The following is a 24,070-nucleotide window of genomic DNA, read 5'->3' as shown; positions in this document are numbered from 1 at the left end:
GATCTTCCGATTTAGGCGTCTATTGTTTGACTAATGGTTCGATTACTAGGTGCTACTTGATTCCTTTGGTTTGCTTGAGGTTGTTTAAAGTTCTATTGATTGAGGATACTTTGCACTACACGTGAGTACATAGTTCCCCTATTTTACTGTTTTCAATTGTTTTGGGGTGATTCATATGTACAAAATGATTTTCAAGGTTTAAACGATGGTTTTTCAAAAACAATTAAGATGGTTTATACAAAACTAATAACGATTTCAATAAAGTGAAAAAACTTGTTGGTTGTAGTTACATAACAAATGACATTCATTAGCATTGATCAAGCCGACCAGTATTAGGTTATGGTACCATAGGATCTGACAAATCCCGTTACTTTACTACACCCATGGTTATGTGTGGGGGTTGTGGGTAGCGACTGAATCTGATGTTTGTTAACCTACCCTTTGGTGGTTTGTTAACTCGAGAAGCGAGAAGCGAGGTGGTCGAGTCACTAAGGTTTGAATGTTGTTAGCGAGACAACCATATATAGTTTTCACAAATTAAAACGGGGATGATTTAAACGATTTTTAAACGAGTTAACGATTTTAACAAGTTAAACGATTTGGGTAAACGATTGGTTTTTGGTTAGTGTTTAGATAACGGGACGGGTGTAATGTGATGAAAGCATGGTGGATACGCCGCTGGTACTTCCTATATATATAAGTGTTTTCAACATATTACATACCGTGGCGTTATTTAGTTCACTTGGGTAAACGATTTTGAAACGATGTCACACAACGATGTTTTCTAAAAGATATAAACCATACGAGTTTTTAACAAGTTTTTACAAGATGTTTTACAAGTTGGTTTTCTAAAACAAATGTTTTTGGGTTAAGAAGCATGGCTATGGGATTTTACAAACTATAACCCACTTGATTTGAGTTGGTTAATTATGTTGCAATACACTTTTCAAAACAAGGTTTGTATTTTGACTCTTGTAATCTAATAAAGTACTACAACATATAAACGAGCCATGATTCCGATACTCTTATAAAACCTATGTACTCGCCAGCATTTCTTTGCTGACTAAGTTTTTACATATGTTTCAGGTGTTGTTGCTTGATGTGATATCTAGGATGCATGCGTCACATAGGATCTGGACAAGGCCTTAGTGACATAATAACTATGATAGACGATATAAAACTTGTTTGTTCTATGTGTTAAGACAATGTAATGTTTAACTTTATCAATAAAACGAAACTCTTTTGTATCCATGGTTATGAAATAATAGCTTCTGTTGCAACACTCCCCGACGTTTCCGCCACGGTTTGTTGTCCTACGTGGTCGGGGTGTGACAGAAGAAAGTTGGTATCAGAGCCAATGGTTATAGGGAATTAGGTTATTAGTAATTCTTTGACCTAGACTATAACTTTAGGACCCCAACATAAGTTTACTTGTGTTTAGATTTTAAAACAATACCATCACCTATCCTTAGTTGATAACCACAATAAGTTCGAATCCGCTTTGAAAACTAATCATCTGTTCTAGGATGATTGATTACTAGGTTTTGAAGCCTCTAAGTTTTCAAAATCTCGTCAAAGTTTGGGTCTAAATAGTGTGAACACGTGCAAACTGGAAGAGTGAGTGCCTGTACCCTGAGTTTTCTGTCTAAGGCTAGAGTGTTCGTACAAATCCACATAATCGGACCAGTCACTCTTACCTGGGAACTCTTGGGGTGAGTATTCACTTATAGGCGAGCATGTATTCGGCGATACATTATTTTGACCCATTTACTTTGATTAGTCACTGCGTGTCGTTTGTTTGTTCGAGGTAACAAACAAATAATCGCCTCCCTTGTGTTTTGTCGATGTTTACAATGACTCTTTGTTTTTCAAATTGTCGATCCCGCCCGTGGACGAGCGTACAATCTGAATGCAAATGAGGCTCGAGCTGACCACCTCGTTGTCGATGGTACCTTTCTGGTTAACGGTACGTTTCTTGTTAACAATCGACCTGCATCTATTCTTTTTGATTCTGGAGCCGATAGAAGTTTTGTTTCTTTATCTTTTGATTCTTTGCTTGCGATACCTAGAACTAAACTGAGGAAACCCTTATCTGTTGAAGTTGCTACTGGTAAACCTCTTGTTCTCGATTCTATTATTCGTAATTGTCAGTTGAACCTTGATAACCATCTTTTTCCTATTGACCTCACACCGATGCAACTTGGGAGCTTCGATATTGTAGTTGGAATGGATTGGTTAACCAAACACCATGCTGAGGTGGTTTGTTTTGATAAGATTGTTCGTATTCCTTTGTCTTCTGGCGATATTCTGGAAGTTCGTGGCGAGAAACCTTCAGGTGGATTGAAGCTTCTATCATGTATGGAAGCTCAGAGGTATTTGAGAAAAGGATATGTTGCTTTTCTAGCACATGTCACCGAGGAGAAAACAAGAGTAAGAGTATTCAGGATATTCCGATTGTTCGGGATTATCCAGAGGTGTTTCCTGATGAACTGCCTGGTTTGCCTCCAGTTCGTCAAGTCCAGTTTCATATTGACCTTGTACCCAATGCCAACCCTATTGCAAAAGCACCTTATCGACTTGCACCGTCGGAGATGCAAGAATTATCGAAGCAGCTTCAAGAGTTATCTGATAAAGGATTCATCCGACCGAGCTTTTCACCTTGGGGAGCCCCTGTCCTCTTCGTGAAAAAGAAAGATGGGTCTTTTCGAATGTGTATCGATTATCGTGAGCTTAATAAGCTCACCATCAAGAATCGATATCCCCTACCTCGAATTGATGATCTCTTCGACCAGCTGCAAGGTGCTTCATGCTTTTCCAAGATCGATCTGCATTCTGGGTATCATCAACTTCGTGTTCTCGAAGAAGATATTCCCAAAACTGCTTTCCGCACAAGATATGGGCATTATGAGTTCACTGTCATGCCTTTTGGTTTGACGAATGCTCCAGCTATCTTTATGGACTTAATGAATAGGGTTTCTAAACCTTATTTAGACAAGTTCATTATTGTATTCATCGACGATATTCTAGTCTATTCGAAGTCTCGAGCCGAGCGCGAGCAACACCTTCGCTTAACATTGGAACTCCTGAAGAAGGAACAACTTTTTGCAAAATTCTCCAAGTGTGAATTCTGGCTTAAAGAAGTTCAATTCTTGGGTTATATAGTCAATGAGCAGGGTATTCATGTGGATCCATCCAAGATTGTTGCTATTAGAGACTGGAATACACCAACAACACCTACAGAAGTTCGATCTTTTCTTGGTCTTGTGGGTTATTATCGTCGTTTTATTTCAAAATTCTCAAGGATTGCGGTTCCACTCACTGCTTTGACTCAGAAAAATAAGCCTTTTGAGTGGGGACCCAAGCAAGAAGAAGCGTTTCAAACGCTGAAACAGAAGCTTTGTGATGCTCCTGTTCTATCTCTGCCCGAAGGAGTTGATGATTTCATTGTCTATTGTGACGCATCGAATCTAGGACTTGGTTGCGTTCTTATGCAACGAGGTAAAGTCATAGCTTATGCGTCAAGACAGCTGAAAATTCATGAGAAGAACTACACAACTCATGATCTTGAGTTAGGAGCTGTGGTTTTCGCGCTTAAAATCTGGAGACACTACCTCTATGGAACAAAGTGTGTGGTTTTCACAGACCACAAAAGTCTCCAACATATTCTTAATCGAAACGAGCTGAACATGAGGCAACGACGTTGGGTTGAGCTCTTAAGTGATTACGATTGCGAGATTCGCTACCATCCTGGTAAGGCGAATGTCGTAGCCGATGCGCTTAGTCGAAAAGAGCGAGTCAAGCTTCATTCTGTTCAAACGCTATCTGATCTTCAAACTCGTGTTATTCAAGCTCAGCAATTTTGTGTTTCACAAAATTTGATAGGTGAGGAATTGCCACGTCAGCTTGAGCTTAAACTCGAAAGGAAGGACGATGGTTTGCTCTACTTCAAGGATCATTTGTGGATTCTAAAACAAGATGATCTTCGCACCTTAGTAATGGACGAATCTCATAAGTCTCGATATTCTATCCATCCTGGTGCTGATAAAATGTACAAGGATCTTCGTACTAAGTTCTGGTGGCCTGGTATGAAGAAGGATGTTGCCTTGTATGTATCAAAATGCCTAACTTGTCTCAAAGTCAAGGCTGAACACCAACGACCTTCTGGTTTGCTTGTACAACCAGAGATACCGGTTTGGAAGTGGGAGAGGCTTGCGATGGATCTCATCACTAAGTTACCGCGTACTTCTAAAGGTCATGATGCTATTTGGGTTGTTATCGATCGATTAACAAAATCAGCTCATTTTATTGCAATTCGCGAGGATCTATCTGCTGATAAACTTGCAAAGATTTATGTTGATGAGATTGTATCACGACATGGTGTGCCTTTGGATATCATTTCTGATCGTGATGCTCGGTTTTCATCTCATTTCTGGAAGACCATGCAATCTGCTTTGGGAACCCAACTGAATCTAAGCACTGCTTATCATCCCCAAACAGATGGTCAATCTGAGCGAACAATTCAAACTTTGGAGGATATGCTTAGAGCATGCGTGATAGACTTTGGTGGTAATTGGGATTCTCATCTGCCAGTGATCGAGTTCTCTTACAACAATAGCTATCATACTAGTATTAATATTGCACCATTCGAAGTTCTCTACGGTTGAAAATGTCGTTCACTTGTCTGTTGGAATGAGACCGGTGAAGCTCAGCTTACTGGACCTGAGCTCGTTCTGGAAACAACAGACAAAATCAAGAAAATCCGCGATAACCTTGTGACAGCTCGAAGCCGTCAAAAGAGTTATGCGGATATGCGACGCAAGCCCTTAGAATTTCATGTCGGAGACCGTGTCCTACTCAAGGTTTCACCTTGGAAAGGAGTCGTGAGATTTGGAAAGAAAGGAAAACTTGCATCTCGATATGTGGGACCATTCAAGATTGTGGAAAGAATTGGGAAAGTTGCCTATCGACTAGAGCTACCTCCAGAACTTGGGAATATTCACCCGACTTTTCACGTGTCCAATTTGCGAAAGTGTTTAGCTGACGCTGATCTTCACATTCCTCTCGACGAAATCCGAATCGATGAAACGATGCACTTTGTTGAGAAACCCGTGGAGATCGTGGACCGTACTTTCAAACAGTTGAAGAACAAACGGATTAAATTGGTCAAAATTCGTTGGGAGTCCAAACGTGGCCCAGAGTTTACTTGGGAACGTGAGGACCAGATGAAGGCAAAATATCCGCATTTGTTTTCACAAGCTTCCTCTAGTTAAAATTTCGGGACGAAATTTCCTGAAGTAGGGGAGACTATGACAACTGTGTTCTATAGTCGTGGTTCAATGTAAAACAATGTTGGTTATTAATAAAACAATGTGCTTTGGTGTTATTATATGTGTTTTGGTGTTATTATATGTGTATTTGTGTTTGGTGACTTTTCAATTTAATTCAAATCCGATTTCAAGCTCTAAATCGCTTTTTGGAAGGTTATACGCGCACTGATGCGTAAATATAACCAGTTTAATGCAACAAACACTCCGGAATAGTGACATAGGCTTAACATACCTTAAATAACCTCCACATAACTTAGAAATAAGTTTTGGATGGTTTGGTGTGTTGAAATCAAGTTTGTTCGATCGCAGGGACTATTTGTGTCAAATTGCGAAACTATACCGATTTGTATAGTAACGAACATTCCGGAACTTGATCATAAGTTAAACATACCCTAAATAACCTTTACATATCTTATAAATAGGCTTTGAGGGGTTCGGTATGCTAAAATAAACTTTATTGATCAATAGGGACTAAAAGCGTCAAAAAGTGCACAAGTTTGCATTTCCGCGCATATCTTACGTCCTGAATATATCCGGACATCCAAAAATTTATGTAATCATTAAAATAATTTATTTTAGTGATTGGCATGATAAAATTCCATTCGTCGCGTAATTTGGATCGTTTTTGCGTTCATTACGATTTCCATCGTAATTAACCGAACGACGCAACTGTACGACCAAACGAACCGACATCCGAGATGTTTTTGAGCATATTTTAAGTTCCCTATACTTTAACTTTATTTTAGAGCCTTGAAATGGGGTTAACGGGGTATAAAAGTGCAAAAAAATCAAGTTTTACAAGTGCAGGGACCATTTTTGAAATTTCTGACCAGATTCAATGAACCTAGTCCATTTTGAATGTTGATGGTTTTAACCCATGGTTTTGCAAAACCATGGGCTGGTATTCAATGAATCTAGTCCATTATGACTCATATTAGGGGCTCCCATGGTTTTAGAAAACCATGGGCACACATGTAAGGTCCAGATCAAAGCTCATTCTTCGAGAAACGATCTTAACGGTTCAAGGAAATCTATAAATACCCACCCCCTCTTCCTCCCAAAGCACACTTGAATTTGATTTTGGCTCTCTAAGTTGAAGTTTATGCTTCATACCTGAGAGTAAATCGGATCAAGAGCTTGCGGGGACCTTCTGTAAGTATTCTTTCGTTCTTTTCATTCGTTTTTATCATTAAAGTCAAACTGCGTTTGACTTTCTGCTTTGACCAGTTTATGGTCAACGCGAAGTTCGTTTGAACTTCATAACGTGAGCGTAATCACGATGGTTATAGTCCCTAGTGACTATACCTACCGATTACCACGTTATCTAGGCTCAGTGACGAGTCGTAGTTTCGGCCAAAATGCGTTTTCTCACGTATTTTGTAACCAAACTACTTTTAGGTATCAAAACCGTTAACGGTTTTGATACCAAACTTGTTTTCTTACTTAACTAAACATGTTTCGACATGTTTAGCTCGTCACTTTTTAGATTAGTGCTTGTGTAGAGTCGTAAGTCAAGCGGACTAAACACCCGCTTAGACTTTCGAACACGACCCGTTTGGTCGATCATTAGGATCCGACCAAACATGTTTAGTGACCATAGTAGCGTAGGGAATAACCTTCCGAGGTTATACCTTATGGTCACTTAGGTTTGATTAGTCGCATGATAGGTAGTTTATATGCCTTTGGTAAATTACCAAAATACCCTTTTTACACATAATTGGTAATTAAGCATATGTAACCTAAACTTTTGTCACGTAACTGATTATGTAACACAATTAAACATGTATGGGCATATAATACTTGTCATAGGACTAGTTAGACGTCTTAAACGCGCTTTTGTGCGCACGACGCGTTAAAGTAGCGTAAGCTACCTTAATGGGTCGCAATGGGTCGAAAGCACTTAGGTTAGGTTTCAATTTAGGATGTAGGCTTTGTTAAACCATATCACATGAGTTCCAACACTCATTTGGTTTACAAGACTTCATTCTATCCGATCTTCCGATTTAGGCGTCTATTGTTTGACTAGTGGTTCGATTACTAGGTGCTACTTGATTCCTTTGGTTTGCTTGAGGTTGTTTAAAGTTCTATTGATTGAGGATACTTTGCACTACATGTGAGTACATAGTTCCCCTATTTTACTGTTTTCAATTGTTTTGGGGTGATTCATATGTACAAAATGATTTTCAAGGTTTAAACGATGGTTTTTCAAAAACAATTAAGATGGTTTATACAAAACTAATAACGATTTCAATAAAGTGAACAAACTTGTTGGTTGTAGTTACATAACAAATGACATTCATTAGCATTGATCAAGCCGACCAGTATTAGGTTATGGTACCATAGGATCCGACAAATCCCGTTACTTTACTACACCCATGGTTATGTGTGGGGGTTGTGGGTAGCGACTGAATCTAATGTTTGTTAACCTACCCTTTGGTGGTTTGTTAACTCGAGAAGCGAGAAGCGAGGTGGTCGAGTCACTAAGGTTTGAATGTTGTTAGCGAGACAACCATATATAGTTTTCACAAATTAAAACGGGGATGATTTAAACGATTTTTAAACGAGTTAACGATTTTAACAAGTTAAACGATTTGGGTAAACGATTGGTTTTTGGTTAGTGTTTAGATAACGGGACGGGTGTAATGTGATGAAAGCATGGTGGATACGCCACTGGTACTTCCTATATATATAAGTGTTTTCAACATATTACATACCGTGGTGTTGTTTAGTTCACTTGGGTAAACGATTTTGAAACGATGTCACACAACGATGTTTTCTAAAAGATATAAACCATACGAGTTTTTAACAAGTTTTTACAAGATGTTTTACAAGTTGGTTTTCTAAAACAAATGTTTTTGGGTTAAGAAGCATGGCTATGGGATTTTACAAACTATAACCCACTTGATTTGAGTTGGTTAATTATGTTGCAATACACTTTTCAAAACAAGGTTTGTATTTTGACTCTTGTAATCTAATAAAGTACTGCAACATATAAACGAGCCATGATTCCGATACTCTTATAAAACCTATGTACTCGCCAACATTTCTTTGCTAACTAAGTTTTTACATATGTTTCAGGTGTTGTTGCTTGATGTGATATCTAGGATGCATGCGTCACATAGGATCTGGACAAGGCCTTAGTGACATAATAACTATGATAGACGATATAAAACTTGTTTGTTCTATGTGTTAAGACAATGTAATGTTTAACTTTATCAATAAAACGAAACTCTTTTGTATCCATGGTTATGAAACAATAGCTTCTGTTGCAACACTCCCCGACGTTTCCGCCACGGTTTGTTGTCCTACGTGGTCAGGGTGTGACACACTACACCAAGTCCTCAATGACAAAATTCAACAAATTTGCAATGCAATGTTACATTGAATATTCAAAATGGTCAGAATCTTTCTCCAGAAATGGCTAAGCAACACATGGCATCACTTGTCACGTTGTTAGAGTCGTATGAAAGCTTAGTTGCTGGACGAATTGGTAATCCGATGCTCACCAAAGAGGATTATGACAAGATTGATTCTGAGGAACTTGAGTTGTTGGACATCAAGTGGTGTTTAGCTAGTGTTGTAAGAAGGGCAGAAAAATTCCAACAAATCACCGGTAGAGATGAGTTTCGTGAAGTTGCCAAATCTCCACTAGGCTTTGACAAATCAATGGTTACATGTTTTCGTTGCAGAGAAAAGGGACATTATAAACGAGAGTGCACAAACAAAGAAGCAGCTGGAAGACAAGAAAAGAAAGATTATTATCAAAAATCAATTTTTCATCAGATTGCTGAACAACCATCATCTTCCGTGCTATTGAAGATGGAAAGAAAAAAGCTTATCTTGTCAATCAGGATGATGAAAAAGTTGCAGAGGGATTTAGCTAGGATAAATATTGTCTAGAAAAAGAATTCCTAGAAAAATCAGCTTATGTTGCTCAAATCTTGAAAGAGGAGTCAGTCAAATCTAAGCCAAAAAGAATACAAATTTTTAGTGAACTAGGAATTGATGCAGACACCGATGATGAAGACGAGTATATAAATAAAGCTAGAAAAGGTCTGGATTCTTATAGTTTTGATTTGTTTTTTTTGCAGATAAGATCGAGATGTTGAAAGAAAAAAGGGCTGCTCGACTAAAGAGAGAATGGGAGGATTTGGAAGCAAGAAGAATTGCTGAAGAACTTGCTAAATTAGAAGCTGAAGAAGCAAAGGTTGAAGAAAATTTAACATAAAAGATCAAAGATGCAGAGTGTGAAGAAACAACAGAATTTGATGAAGAATCGATAGTTGAGAAGATGGTAGAGAAAATTGTTGAAGTGGAAAAAATAGTTGAAAAGATTGTTGAAATAGAGAAAATTGTAGAAGTTGAAAAGATAGTTGAAGTTGACAAAATCGTCGAAGTTGAAAAGATCGTCGAAGTTGAGAAGATTGTTGAAGTCATGAAACCTTGTCTAAAATGTTTGGAATTTTGCAAACATTGTGAAGAGAAAGACAAGAAGATTAGTGAACTTGAAAAATTGAAAGAAAAATTGTTGTTTGATGTGAAGTATGTAAAAGAGTCGTATGATGTACTGAACAAGACAGTTGATAGTCTGAACAAAACAAATCTAGAAATGGGAGCTGCTCAGACAATGATGAGTTCAACATTAATGACTAAGCATAAGGTCATCAACGAGTATATTAAAGATTGTGCTAAGTTGAAGCAGGATTTGGAACTCGAAAAGATTGAAATTGAAAGAATCAAACGTTTACTGCTGAGTTATACAACTTGTGATTACTTGATTGATAGAGTTTATCCTACTGTTGCAGGTCTTGAAGCCTTTCAAGATAAAGAGACAAAAGATACGGATACTGGTAAGAATAAAGTGTCAAATATAACAAGTGTCCGCCTCCAATCTATGAGAGTTATTCTCCCAGAAAGCCAAATGAGGAACGTTTAAAAAAGGCAGTCAACATAAAGTTAACGTCTGAAACCATTGATGAGTTACCAGACAACATTGATGTCAAATTCACAGCATCTGACACTGATCATGAGTCTGAATTATTAAAGAAAGTGGTCGATCAGGTGTTGGATATGGATGAAGAGTCAAAGTTAGAATCTAAATCTGAAAGTTCAAGTTCATCAGACAAAAGTCTGAGTTCACCAGTCAAACGGGTTTACAATAAAGAATTCTTGTTATCAAAGAATAATTTGAATGACGAAATGTTTAAAGTAGCATATACTTTGAATGATTCGGACAAATTATTTTTTGATGAAGAATTTTGTTAGGATCGGAGGCTGTCTGTGAGTGTGTTTGTTTGCATAAAACGAATAAGTGCAGCGGAAATGAGTAGCAAACTTTGTAAACACAAACAAAGGAAAGTGTAGATTGATAAACAATTGCTTTTCATTGAGTCAAAAGATTTACATAAAAGCAAAAGATTACAGTCAAAGCTTACAATCTAAACTCCCCCTCAGCTTGATATACCAGAGTTGGTTGCACAAGATGAAAGGATGAATTGAGGAGAAAAACTCACTCAAAACGATCAAGTGTAACAGTACAGAGTACTGTCATACTTATAGGCAAACCAAACTACTGATATGCTTCAGCTGACGTCACCATGATAGTGACATCTAACGACCTAACAAACTATAAATACTGTTCTATACAAACTCCTGTTATGTAACATCTGATAATCACTAAAATACAAAACATAAGGAAACTACTGCTTCACGTTCCACTGTTGTAGCCTTAGCACAGATGTTGAGTCTTCAGTGCTTTCTTCAAAGGTGATCAGTCTTTGAGAGGGCAGTGCTTGAGTCTTCAGCAGTACTTAGGACACAGCAGTAGATAGAGAAACAGAGTTTGTCTTCAGTAGTTGTTAGATAATCATCAGAGTTTGGTTTATCAGTTGTTGTAGTTGAGCAGCACTTAATCATCCATCAGTTGTTAGATAACCACTGTCAAGGGGAGAGATTAGAGTAAACTGCTGCTTATTAAGTGTCCACTGATGGGATCCGGTTTTGGCTTTACATTATCTGTTCCCCTGTTAGGGTTTAATCCCAACAATCTCCCCCTGGAACAGATAATGCCAAAACCCTTCCTTATTCAGGACCTTTATTACTCATCAAGAGTGCCTTAGCCTTTCTTTGAATTCAGCTTCAAATTCTTTGGCACTTTGGTCATCTTCATCCCTGCACAGTGAGAGCTCTAGGAGATCCTGCAAATCTTGAACACTAAGGCCTAGTGTTTCTTTCCTTGATATATGCTTCACCTCACCATTGGCTCTGACCAAAGTCAATACGTGGGTCTTTTGATCAGACATCCACTTTAGTATTTTAAAGCCTAATGGGTTTCTTGGGAGAGATTTATTTCCAGATGAGTTGAGAGATGATGGCCTTGAAAACACATGCAAACTATCAGACATTCTTTTGAGGGCTTCTTCAATGACATTGTTTGCTGCAGCTATGTCATCTGCAGTTTCTTGTTCAATGAGTTCTTGCCTGTCGATCTCTGAAGTATTTGTTGCAGTGTTTGGTGATGCAGATTTGTTTAATGCCTTTTCAAACAGGCTCTGAAGCTTTGTTAAGTTGCCTTCTTTCAGACCCATTTTCATGATGATGTCTTTGAAGTACTTTGCTTCTTTTTCTTTAACCTCTGCCTCAGTCAGCTGTTGCAGTGTAAGGTTGTCTGCTGTTTTCAACACTGTTTTGAGGTTGTCTATCTGCTGTTCAAGTTTCAACATTTGTTCTCGTTTCTGTGCAGCCCTTGATTCAGCAGTTTTTCTATTCTTCAGCCTTTCATAGGCTTCATCTGTTTACTGCCTAGACCATTTTGATATGGCTTCAGCAGTGTCTATCTTGGCATCCACCAACTCCCTTTTCTTTCTTTTATACTCAGCAGTGAGATCAACAATGAGCCTTTTGTACTTACTCCAGTTTGGAGCAGTTTTCTTCTTTGAAGGATCATTTTTGACTTTTTGGATCCTTTCAGCCTCATGCTTCAAAGCTATTAAAGGCCATTCTTTAAACTGAGATTCTTCAGCAGAATAGAACTTTTCTTTCATGATGAAGGCTAGAAGTTGTTCTCTCAATCTCTTCTTTTGATCAGCCTTTTCCTTTTCTAGCTCTTGAGCAAATTCTTCCATCTGCTTAACCTTTGCAAGGTAGAACTCCAGTCTATTAGCAATGCCTACCTCGCTTAGCCTTTCTTTTTCACTGTCAACTTTAGCTTTAACTTTAGCTTGCCTAGCCTTTAACTTGAGATAATCAGTTATATCTTCTGGAGCTATGTAGCCAATGAGTGAGGAGAATTTTCTTTTTGAAGGATCTGTTTCTGTATAAAACTGCCTCATCTCATTTTTGATGGCATCAAGCTCTAGTGGATATTTTTCAGCATTTGGATCATGTATCCCTTCATCGGCAGTAATAGGCTTTCTTTTTCTGCTAAAGAGCCTTGGTTGGGATATAGGAAAGGATAGAGCAGTGGTGGATGGTTGACAAACAACTGTTGAAACAACTGGAGTCTCAACTTCTGCTGTCATTACAACTGCTGATGTGTCAGCAGATGTCTTCTGCTTTTGAGCAGGGAATGAAGGATGTGATGGTGGTGATGGTGGTGGTGAGTCATCATCAGGAATGAAAACTCTTCTCCTTGGAGAGGCTGATGATGTTTTCGGTGGATCAGTGGTTTGTGATTGTGACTGACTGACAGTAGTTGAAACAACTGGTGTTTCAACCACTGTTGTCATTACAACAGATGTTATAACATCTGCTGTCTTCTGCTTTATGGCAGGAGGCAGTGGTGGTGATGTGATTGTAGATGATGATAGTGGTGGTTTTTGTGTTATAGACACAGATGGTGATGGAGATGGAACAGTAGTTGTGGTGGTGTGTGTTGAAATAGTAATTGTGTGTGTTGGAGGTGTGTGTGTTGATGGGATGGCAGTTGTTTGGCTACTGACAACAGCTTTTGTAACTACTGTTGTGTCAGTTGTTGAAGTTTTTGAGGATTTGGGTTTCTCAGGTTCAATGTGGATCCCATCATCTATACCTTTCTTTTTCAACCTGATTTTCTCCCCCTTTTTGGCATTATCTGCCAGGGGTGTATCCATGAAGAAAATGGTAGATGGACCTTTCTCACTTTGAGCATTCTGTTGTATGCTGGCCTTTATAGCCTTGATGTCTGCTTGAGTGTCTTTGAACCGAGATTCCACCATGTTGGTCAGCATTTTTACTTGAAGAGCATGCTTTTTATCAGCCATTTGTTGCTGTTGTTCAAGCATGGGTTAGAAGATATTCCAAAGCTCATTTGCAGCAAGTGCTTGTGGAGCAGGTGCTTGAGCAGGAGGAGCAGAAGATTGGGCTATTTGAGCTTCTAACAGCTGCTGCACCATATCTTTTATTTCGGCAAGAGAAGATTCTAGATGTTCAACTCTGGCCGTCAATTCATTGTATTTTGAATCATCACCTGAATTAACAGGATCATCTGAATCCCCACCAGAGGTGGTTGTATCAATGTGTGACTTAGGAGCTATAGCCCAAAAGTCATCCATTGATGCCCCTTTTTCTTGGTACTGGGGACTTCTTTCTTCGGCACTCGATAATCCTTTGATGTTACCAGCAGTTAAAGATAACTCACTGGTGGTTACCGATGTTGCCATGGAAGAAATTGCCTTCAAGGGAGTCTTAGTTATGTAACAACTGTCCAACTGAAGATCTGTTGATCCATCAGTTGTAGTTGCTGCTCCACTTGAACTACCACCGAGAGTTACTTGTAACTCAGGGGTGTAACCTCCTCAACTGTTGCTTGGATAACAGAGGTATTAACATCAGACCCAGTCACTTGTGGAGGTATGCTCTCAGTAATGGGTGATTGAGAGGAACTGGTTTGTGTCTGTGCAATATCAACTGCATGCAACAGGGGTATTATTGATTGTGGCATTATGATTGGTGAGGGTATGGGTGTAGAAAGAGACGTGTCCTTGGGATCAGGACTGTGGAAGATAGATCCGAGTGGACCTAGAGCTTCATATTGTGGTGTCCCTGTGCTTACAACTTGATCCTTTTGTGAGGATGCAAGAGGAGTTTGAGGCTGGGGTTGAGATCTTTCTACCAACTGCTGTGAGGAAGTAGCAGCAGTGGTTTCCGGTGAGTTTTGTGCTGTCACTGGCAGTTGCTCTGGGATCTCATCTTCCAGAGTTGCCTTTGTTTTGGGTTTGGTGGGTTTTCTGGATGGTTTTCTTTTGGTCTTTTTGGTGGTGGCAGGTGTGGGTTTCAGAGCAGTGGGTGTGCTACTCTGATCACCTGGAGCAGTGGGCTCAGTAGTGGTTTCTTGAGGGTCAGTGGCAGTTTCTAAAATCTGCTCTGCCTCTTTTGTTTTTAATTTTATTGGTGCCATCATTCTTGAAAAAGTTTCTATTGTTAAACAGTTTATTTTGAATGAGACACCTTGTTTGGGCACTTCTGCCTCTTTCTCAATAAATTTTTGTTCAAAATAGTAACTTAGAAACCTCGGAAAGAGCAGAAATGCCTTATTATCAACGTTCTTTACCAAATCATCAAATATTTCCTGGGAGTAGTTATAGTTTTCATTGTTCAAAATTGCATACCCCAGGCATTGGATTTTTGTTGGTATCTTATTGAAGGACGTTGTTTTATTTGAAACACACATGAGCAGTGTGTGGAATAAAAATCTGGGTGCAGAAGGGAAGTAACCCTTTTGTAGGGTGTCCCTGTTTGGTTGTTCTGCATAGCCCCTTTTCGTGAAATCCTTTACCAACTCGTCTTTTGTAAAAGAGGTTTTCCATTTAAATCATCGAGTTTAAAGGTTTCAGAGATGGATTTTGATGAGATTTTTACCTTCTTACCCTGTATCGAGGAGTTGATGGCAGCGATGATATCTCCTTGTTTTTCAAGGGTGGCATTTTTCCAGAACTCTCTCTGGGTATCAAGGTAAATAGGAGCGTCTGCTGTTATCAAAGTTTTGTACCTTGATGCAGAAAGGATGTCAAGAATGGAGTCGAAAGTGTGGTTATCGGTAGGTTTTGTGAGTATACCTACATAGTTGTGTGGAGCTTTGTAGCGAATCTCCGGTGTTTCAGCAGCCATTTGAGTGGCATCTGCTGGTGTGGAGGAAGATGATGGTTTTGTTTTTGATTTCGATTTTGGTTTCGTCATTTTGGATGAAGAAGATCGAAGAGATTTTTGGAGTTATGAGAGGGAAACTGCTATGAGAAGAGAACTTTTGGAATTCAATTCGACAGTAAAACCCTGTTTGGATTTAATCAGGGTTTTATTTAAGGAAAAAATTATTGCTGATGTGGCAGCGGTTATTTTTGATCTGAAGGCTAAAAACTGACCACGTGTCAAACATCTGATGGAATGGTAAATGATGGAGGACACTTGTTTTGACAACTACTGATGGAACAAGTATCAGTAGTTACAACGGTAATAAAATAAAACAGTGAATGTATCAGTGGATGAAACAATGATTTTAAACATCATTGTTTTTGAAGAGCAGAGGTTGACACTTTAGCAGTGGACAGACTTTAGAGAGCAGATGTTAAAGCACAACAGCATTTTAGATACAACAGTGGTTAGAATAATGAAGATTTTTGTCTCAACAACTGATAGTGCAGCAGTGTTTCACTTCTTGACAAAAATGTTAGCATCTGCTTGTTCAGATGTAGAACTTGATTTTGCTTTGTGAAAGCATAGTATCTTATCTAACATCTGTTTGAGCATTTGAAATGCTATTCTTAACAAAGTACATTTTAGATAAATTATCAAGATTAAATTGCCAGCAGTTGTTTACAGGAATTTTTTGTTCTAGGTTTTGCCAAGTGTCTATTATTTAGACAATGGTTTAGCATCCTAGATGATGAAGACATTTCTACATGAGCTGCTCATTTTGTGTCTAATTACCTGAACTAGAGCATGAGTATCTCAGTAGTCCAAGTCAATTTACAATCAATTTATGATCAGTGGAAACCTAACTTGAGCTCAACCTGACCTTGGTATGTATGTCATTTCCTTTTGACCAGATTTAAGGATAGTAATTTCACACAAAAATAAGGAAATTACATCCTGACCAGAGATGAGCTTTTACTATTAAAAAGAGTAAAAGAACAAAATATATTTCATAAAGGAGTGAAATATATCTGGTTTTTATTTTAGAGGAAAACACCTTAACAAAAATCAAAGGAAGCTTTGAAAATAATCAAAAGGATCTGACAATTTTCCAGTAAATCCATGATCATATCATTCTCAAGTTATTTTGACCATTGTTTGGGTCAATTTCTTGTCAATTGATTGTAGATTCCTTTTAAACACCATCACAGAAGGTGCTATTGTTACCAGAACAATTCCTGTATTGATGAATGCACACAGTTGCACAATGACCACTGATGATCTAATTTGAACCTCAAGAGTGTTTTATGCTTATACTCTTTTGCTTTTGATTTCAAAAGTTTGAGATAGCCACACTTTAAGATTTGTTCATTTTCCTTTTCCCTTTATACCCTGTTTATTCATATGTTCAGAAATACTCACTAGGAGATTATATTTTGAACATACTTTGTCCATAATCATTTTGAAGCAATGTTTTGAGAGATCTGACCATGTTTGATCATGTTTTATTTCAAATCTCACATTACTTATGATTAGAACTGATTTGACACCTTATTTTCTCAATGTGTTTTTGACAAAGTTGATTTGATCCTTTTGAAGGTACTCAACTTGCCTTTGAGCACATGAGAGATTTAGACCAAAGTTTTATTCCCTCATTTCTTTTTCAGCAGTATTCTAGTGTTTTAGATGAACACAAGTTTTGCTGAAATGAGGTACATACTTTAGTTGTTTATTGAAAACATCACAAATATCAAAACAACAATTGAAATCAATTTTGAAAGCATCGAACGATCCCATAATTTATCAGATATTTTACAGATCTGAAAACTATGAGTGACATATGCATGAAAGCACTTGTTGTGTGAGATTTGTGTGTCATATGACATCTTGGTTGATAGACAGAGTTTTTGAATAACCATTTTGACCATGATTCACTCGTTACTCTGTTTTTCAACTGAGTACAACCAACCCTTTAGTATCAAATAACTTTTGAGCTGAACTGTTATGTCAAATTGATTGTAAGATCGAATTTGACTGTCCAAGCTCTGATACCAATTGTTAGGATCGGAGGCTGTCTGTGAGTGTGTTTGTTTGCATAAAACGAATAAGTGCAGCGGAAATGAGTAGCAAACTTTGTAAACACAAACAAAGGAAAGTGTAGATTGATAAACAATTGCTTTTCATTGAGTCAAAAGATTTACATAAAAGCAAAAGATTACAGTCAAAGCTTACAATCTAAACTCCCCCTCAGCCTGATATACCAGAGTTGGTTGCACAAGATGAAAGGATGAATTGAGGAGAAAAACTCACTCAAAACGATCAAGTATAACAGTACAGAGTACTGTCATACTTATAGGCAAACCAAACTACTGATATGCTTCAGCTGACGTCACCATGATAGTGACATCTAACGACCTAACAAACTATAAATACTGTTCTATACAAACTCCTGTTATGTAACATCTGATAATCACTAAAATACAAAACATAAGGAAACTACTGCTTCACGTTCCACTGTTGTAGCCTTAGCACAGATGTTGAGTCTTCAGTGCTTTCTTCAAAGGTGATCAGTCTTTGAGAGGGCAGTGCTTGAGTCTTCAGCAGTACTTAGGACACAGCAGTAGATAGAGCAACAGAGTTTGTCTTCAGCAGTTGTTAGATAATCATCAGAGTTTGGTTTATCAGTTGTTGTAGTTGAGCAGCACTTAATCATCCATCAGTTGTTAGATAACCACTGTCAAGGGGAGAGATTAGAGTAAACTGCTGCTTATTAAGTGTCCACTGATGGGATCCGGTTTTGGCTTTACATTATCTGTTCCTCTGTTAGGGTTTAATCCCAACAAATTTCCAATAAGAAGTGTCAAAACTGAACAGATCAAACAGGTTTTCAAATTAACAGAAATTAATATTTCTGAAATAAAAGATATAAATCTTACTGAAAAACCTAAAAAATACACTTGAAGAGTTCAACAGAGATTGGACAAAAAAAGGTTACAGCTTTAGTAATGGTTTTCATCAGAAACCGACCATAACAGTAATTTCAAAAAGAAAGGTTTAGGTTTTGCTCCTCCCGAAAATTACAAAAAAGGGAAAGATTTTAAACAAAAAACTAAATTTGTTTCAGGTACAAGCTCAGTAGAAGAAGAGAAGAAATCTTTCTGGAGACAGTCAAATCAAGAATTTCTTGCTGAGAAGAAAAAGAAGTTGGTAAAGGAATCTGAGAAAAGAGGTGAACGGAGAACCTGTTTCAAATGCCAAGAAGTTGGACACATTGCTTGGAATTGTCCAAAGCCCAACAACTCAAAACAGGGAGTTTCTTCTAACTCAAATTTGAAAAAGAAATGTGTTTTTAAAGATTCGACTTTCAAAATTGACGAAAGTTCGAAACACTTTTACAAAAGAAAAGGCGATTTGAACAGACAGAAGTGGGTTGTTAAATCAGAAAGTAATTCTGACAATGAATCTGACTCGTCAAAGTCAGAGGAGTCATTTATTGAGAAAAGAAATGAGAATTCCGTTCCAGAAATGAACGATGAAAACTTTCCGCCATTATCACAAGAAAACCTAAAGTTAAAAGTTGGTAAGGTTGAAATTTTAGATCAATTATTTGCTGGTAAAAAAGAATTTGATACTGAAAAGGCTTTTGATGGAAATGTTAAACATATTTTTGGAAAGATGGTTGATGGAAAGGTAAAGGGTGTGAAAGAGTTTTACAAATCCAAAAGATGGTGGGATAGAGTTGAACCAAAATCACCCAAGGCTGGTCAGGCTTGGGTGACAACATTTTCTACTTAAATTTCTGACTTGCCAGAACTCCCAGGTTGGTAATTGGGGAGTAGGAATCGGCATCTTTCTTGAGAAATTTACAACTGTGATATTTCGACTTACATGTGGTGTTTTCATTCTTGAAAATTGTCATCTTACAAGTGGTTGGGTTGATGAGTAAACCTGCAAGTGGTTATCAAGGTCATTAAGTTGAACTTGATTTAACCCTCATTCAAGTGGTTGATAAAACAATGTAATGAATTGGACCCCTAACCTACTAGTGGTTTATGAAAATCAACAAAACTAATTTTCCGGAAAAACCATTTTGATTAAAATAAACTTAAGTGTTTTGAAATCATTATGGGAAAATACTTTGTTGTAAGGGGGAGTTCTGATTGTTTATGCCAAGTGGATGGAGAATTGAAGCTTGAAAATCAGTTTGTCATTTTATTTTGTATAGTTTGTTTTCAAATTTCCTTTAGATGGTTTTGAATTTTAGGGGGAGTAAGAAATTTCAGAAAATCCAAAAACATTAGAAAATTTGAAAAATCCAAAAACATGATAAAATCAAAAATGAGTTTTGTTGTAAAAAGAGAAATGATAGTACATCAGTGGACTATCACAACACACTAAAGAATTGGAAAGTCTAAAGTGATAAACAATCTCACTGCGGATATGCCAGTAGGTTTTTATACATTCAGTAGATTGTTTTCGAGATATAAACTTAAATGCAATTACTTGCTTATTTCGTGGGGAACATCTCTCGGATTTATAGGTAACCCCTGAAATCTTGTTTGAAGGACTTTCTATTTCTGACATACTAAGTCTTTGTGCGTGATGATATCTGGGGTATTATACCTGGACTTCTGATTTTGCGGAAGCAATAGCCTAGTCCTCGTATAATGTTTTGCATTGCTTTAATCATAAAGCCCTCCCCCAGCATAAAAATGATGAAACATTGAAAAATGCTAATCATGTGCTGTTGAAGAAAAGATCCCCAAACGGGACACACCTAAGTCGAGCCATCATCTCTTTGTCTGAACGGAAGTTCTAACCTGAGCTCTCATGGTCTCGCAATTACCCGTTTACATATATCATTAGTGTACACTCACCTGTAAGACTTAATATAGAAGTCTGGATACGGGAGTATATTCTGAGGTGGTACACGCGAATAAGTCTAAGTCCTTTAAAACATTAATCTCGTATCTCGAAATAGTTGAAGTTTGTGTGAAAATTTAAATGGATCAGTATACTGACAATCTAAGTGAATCGTTTAGAACTTAATATGTTAAAAGCTTAACGGTGTTAATGATTTGTCTCATAGACTGCTATGATCCTCTTACACAAGCTCTCAAAATATTGTCTGTAAATATTTCCTTACTGCATTTTATTATCAAAAATTCCAAACAGATTTTGAGTATGTTTTAGCATAAATTTTGAAAAAAAAATGCAAAAAGATTTTCGACAACTGACATTGAAAAGCTGATTTTCAAAATTCCGAGTGCTAAACATGATGAACATTGGATTGGAAGAGTTAGTGATGACATAAAAAGTTTTTTTTTCTACATGTGGTCATCAGAGTTTTTAAATGTTAAATCATTTTGGGGTTTGTTTTTACAAGTGGCAAGCAAAGAATAAAATTTGTCAAATTGTTAAAATTGTAAATCTTATTGTGTGGAAGAGAATGTGCAGTTTTGCCAGTTTTTTGATCCTGTTGCTACAGAAAGCCAGATTTCGTTTTTAGAACCTGTGAAGGCCAGATTACGATCCCAGCACAATTCAAGAGGGAGTCTGTTAGTAAAAGGGAATTCTGAAGATGAAAGAGCCAGATTCGATTCCTGATGATTGAAGAACTTAAGGAATCAAGAGATCTGATCAAGAAAATGTGAAGATTGTTAGATCAACATCCAAGGGGAAGGTTAGTTGATGAGAGAAGAAGAGACAAATATTGAGGATGCTTTACACTGTTAGATACGTTGGAAGAGTATGAAGAGTGATAAAGACTGAAGGTTGTGAAGACTCGACACCGAAGACTTCGTCAACATCCAAGGGGGAGTCTGTTGGTGCATATGTCTGTCGACTTCGTCTTGTATCGAGTCTTGTAATAGGGATGATAGTTCAGGGCACGTTGTACGAGAAATTTAGGAGATGGGTGTTGAAAGTTGATTTCGCACGAAATGACGAGATCATTTCGTACGAAATAGCCATTGCTCATTTCGCACGAAATGTCTCTTATATATTTCGTGCGAAATACCCTCACCTATAAATACCTGATGTGCCAAGTCATTTGTAATGTTCCTGATTCCGGTACCGAAATGCTGCCAACGTGTCATTTGATCTGTATCAGTGTTAAATCAATAAACAAGACATTTAAAGAGTGAATCAAGCTGTTTCCAAGTCTGTATCATTATTTCTGCCTTTGATATGGATTAGAACTCTTCTGATAGATTCGTTTAGATCGATTCTCGATCCTACACTATTATATAAAAAGTTATATAATTAATTGCGCCTCGGGTACGAAAAGCGGTTGCGCTTTTGCACTTGGCGCTTCGCACCTCGGTTTTGATAGCTTATGTAATTAAGATGATAAGCGGGTTAATATTCAAACTCAACTGCCGGTGCAGTTACCCGCTAAAATTAACCGCCAAATCTATGGTTTATATAGATGATTACCGGCAAATTTTACCGGTTATCAAGACAGTTCATCACAACCGAAATTGTCCACGAAACATGTTCATTTTCTGCATTTCTTGTATCGCTCAATTTACTGCATATTCATATTTCATAATCATGTCTGTGAATGCAAATTCAAAACCTTCCGCTACTTATGATTCTGCCGTCCAACATAGTGGTATCAGAGCCATACAAGAATCAATACAGAAATTAACCGAGTGCAACCACCATGCCTTGTCAACACTGCGTTGATGAGAAAAATGAAAAGATCGACGAATCCTCGCGTAGATTATGCTACTACTGTCACTTGCCGGGACATCAAATTTACATGTGTAAGGCCAAGGAAACCGACAAAGCGACGCAACTGATCAGACAAGCAATCAACGCCAGAATCAGAAGTCACGAAGATGATGTTCACTGCCAGAATGAAATGATTGTCACCAGGACTGATGGTGGACAATGGGGAGAAATCTGGTATGTTAATCCAACGTTTTAAACATCATTTGCTGGTAATCTCAATGTTTTCAAAGGGGTAAAACATGTGATGGGTGTTGAAACAAGATCCAGAATGAATAACTTCTTGTTTATTCGAGGGGTGGGAACGGTAGAAATGAAAACTGGGAATGATACACTGCGGATTCACAGTGTTTTCTATTCACCGGAAATTGGCCGGAATGTACTTAGCCTTGATCAATTAACACTTCAAGGTTTCACGGTCAGAAAATCCGGTGATACATGTAAAATATTTCCCATGTTTTCAATTCCGGTGGTGAATTCAATAAACGAAGTGAGTGGGTTAACAAAAGAGGAAGTATTGGGCTTAAGCGAGAAAAGAAGGCTGCAAGATATGTGCGGTGTAGATGATGAATTTAAAAATGATTATTTGAATTCTTATTTCGAAACACTAAATGTTTCGAATGAAGATGAGAATGATTGGAGTCGAATGATCTTAAAGGCATTAGAATTCCATGAATTTGCTGAGTGCAAGCCTTGATAAACATGCTTGATGACCGTGAGTATGTATTCAAGTACAAGGTTGATCTTCAAAAGAAATTTGAAGAAATGGTGCGATGGTTTCTGAATGAATACATGGGAATAACTTCAAGACCAGTCCCACCTTACTCTCCGAATCAAAGGAAGATTGATCTGTTAAGTTTATACATACTGGTTGCAAGAGACGGTGGGTACCGTGATGTTACCACTGACAACATATGGCCGATCATAGCGAAAGACCTAGGATTTGAATTCCAAGATGGAGATTACATGCGGATAATATATGCCATGTATCTTGACGTTTGGAGTATTATTACAAATTTAAATCGGTGCAAGAAAAGGTACAGGATAAGGAAGTTGTGAATGATGAAGCAGGTTCCTCTCAAAGCTGCCATAGGAAGATAAAAAGTGCAGGTGATGTTCATGAAGATGCTGGTTCAACTCAATATGCACTCTTTACAGGGAATGGTGGGAAGACGACTGGAACTTACACAAGAAGAGGAAGCGATTCAACTTCAACCACATGAAGAAAGCCCTTGAAGATGCAAATCGAAGTGTCATGCAGCAAGCTTCTAACATAACTAAAGTTTAAGGGGGTTGTGTTAGAAGTATTATTATTATTATTTAAACTTTAAGATATGTTAATATTTATTCGATCTTATAAGTAGTTATGATATATTCGGATGATAGCTTATGTAATTAAGATGATAAGCGGGTTAATATTCAAACTCAACTGCCGGTGCAGTTACCTGCTAAAATTAACCGCCAAATCTATGGTTTATATAGTTGATTATCGGCAAATTTACCGGTTATCAAGACAGTTTCATCACAACCGAAATTGTCCACGAAACCTGTTCATTTTCTGCATTTCTTGTATCGCTCAATTTACTGCATATTCATATTTCATAATCATGTCTGTGAATGCAAATTCAAAACCTTCCGCTGCTTATGATTCTGCCGTCCAACAGGTTTTAGACCTTGTTGCTCTTGTGCACTCCTGGCTTTTTAAAACGAAGATCATATGATATATATTATGAGTACGAGTGTTTTTTACACGATGCGAATCTAACAAGAATTTCGTAATCTTCGGTTTAGGCTAAACAGGTTCTTGTCGGGTCGAACACACAAACATGATGTTCCTCCCTAGTTCAGGTTCATATTGTTCATTGATCCATGTACAGTACGTCAGTAAGTGAGGAATTTGT

This window comes from Helianthus annuus, chromosome 16 (genome assembly GCF_002127325.2).
Source record: "Helianthus annuus cultivar XRQ/B chromosome 16, HanXRQr2.0-SUNRISE, whole genome shotgun sequence".
In the NCBI taxonomy this organism is placed as follows: domain Eukaryota; kingdom Viridiplantae; phylum Streptophyta; class Magnoliopsida; order Asterales; family Asteraceae; genus Helianthus; species Helianthus annuus.
This window is presented reverse-complemented; position numbering follows the sequence as displayed.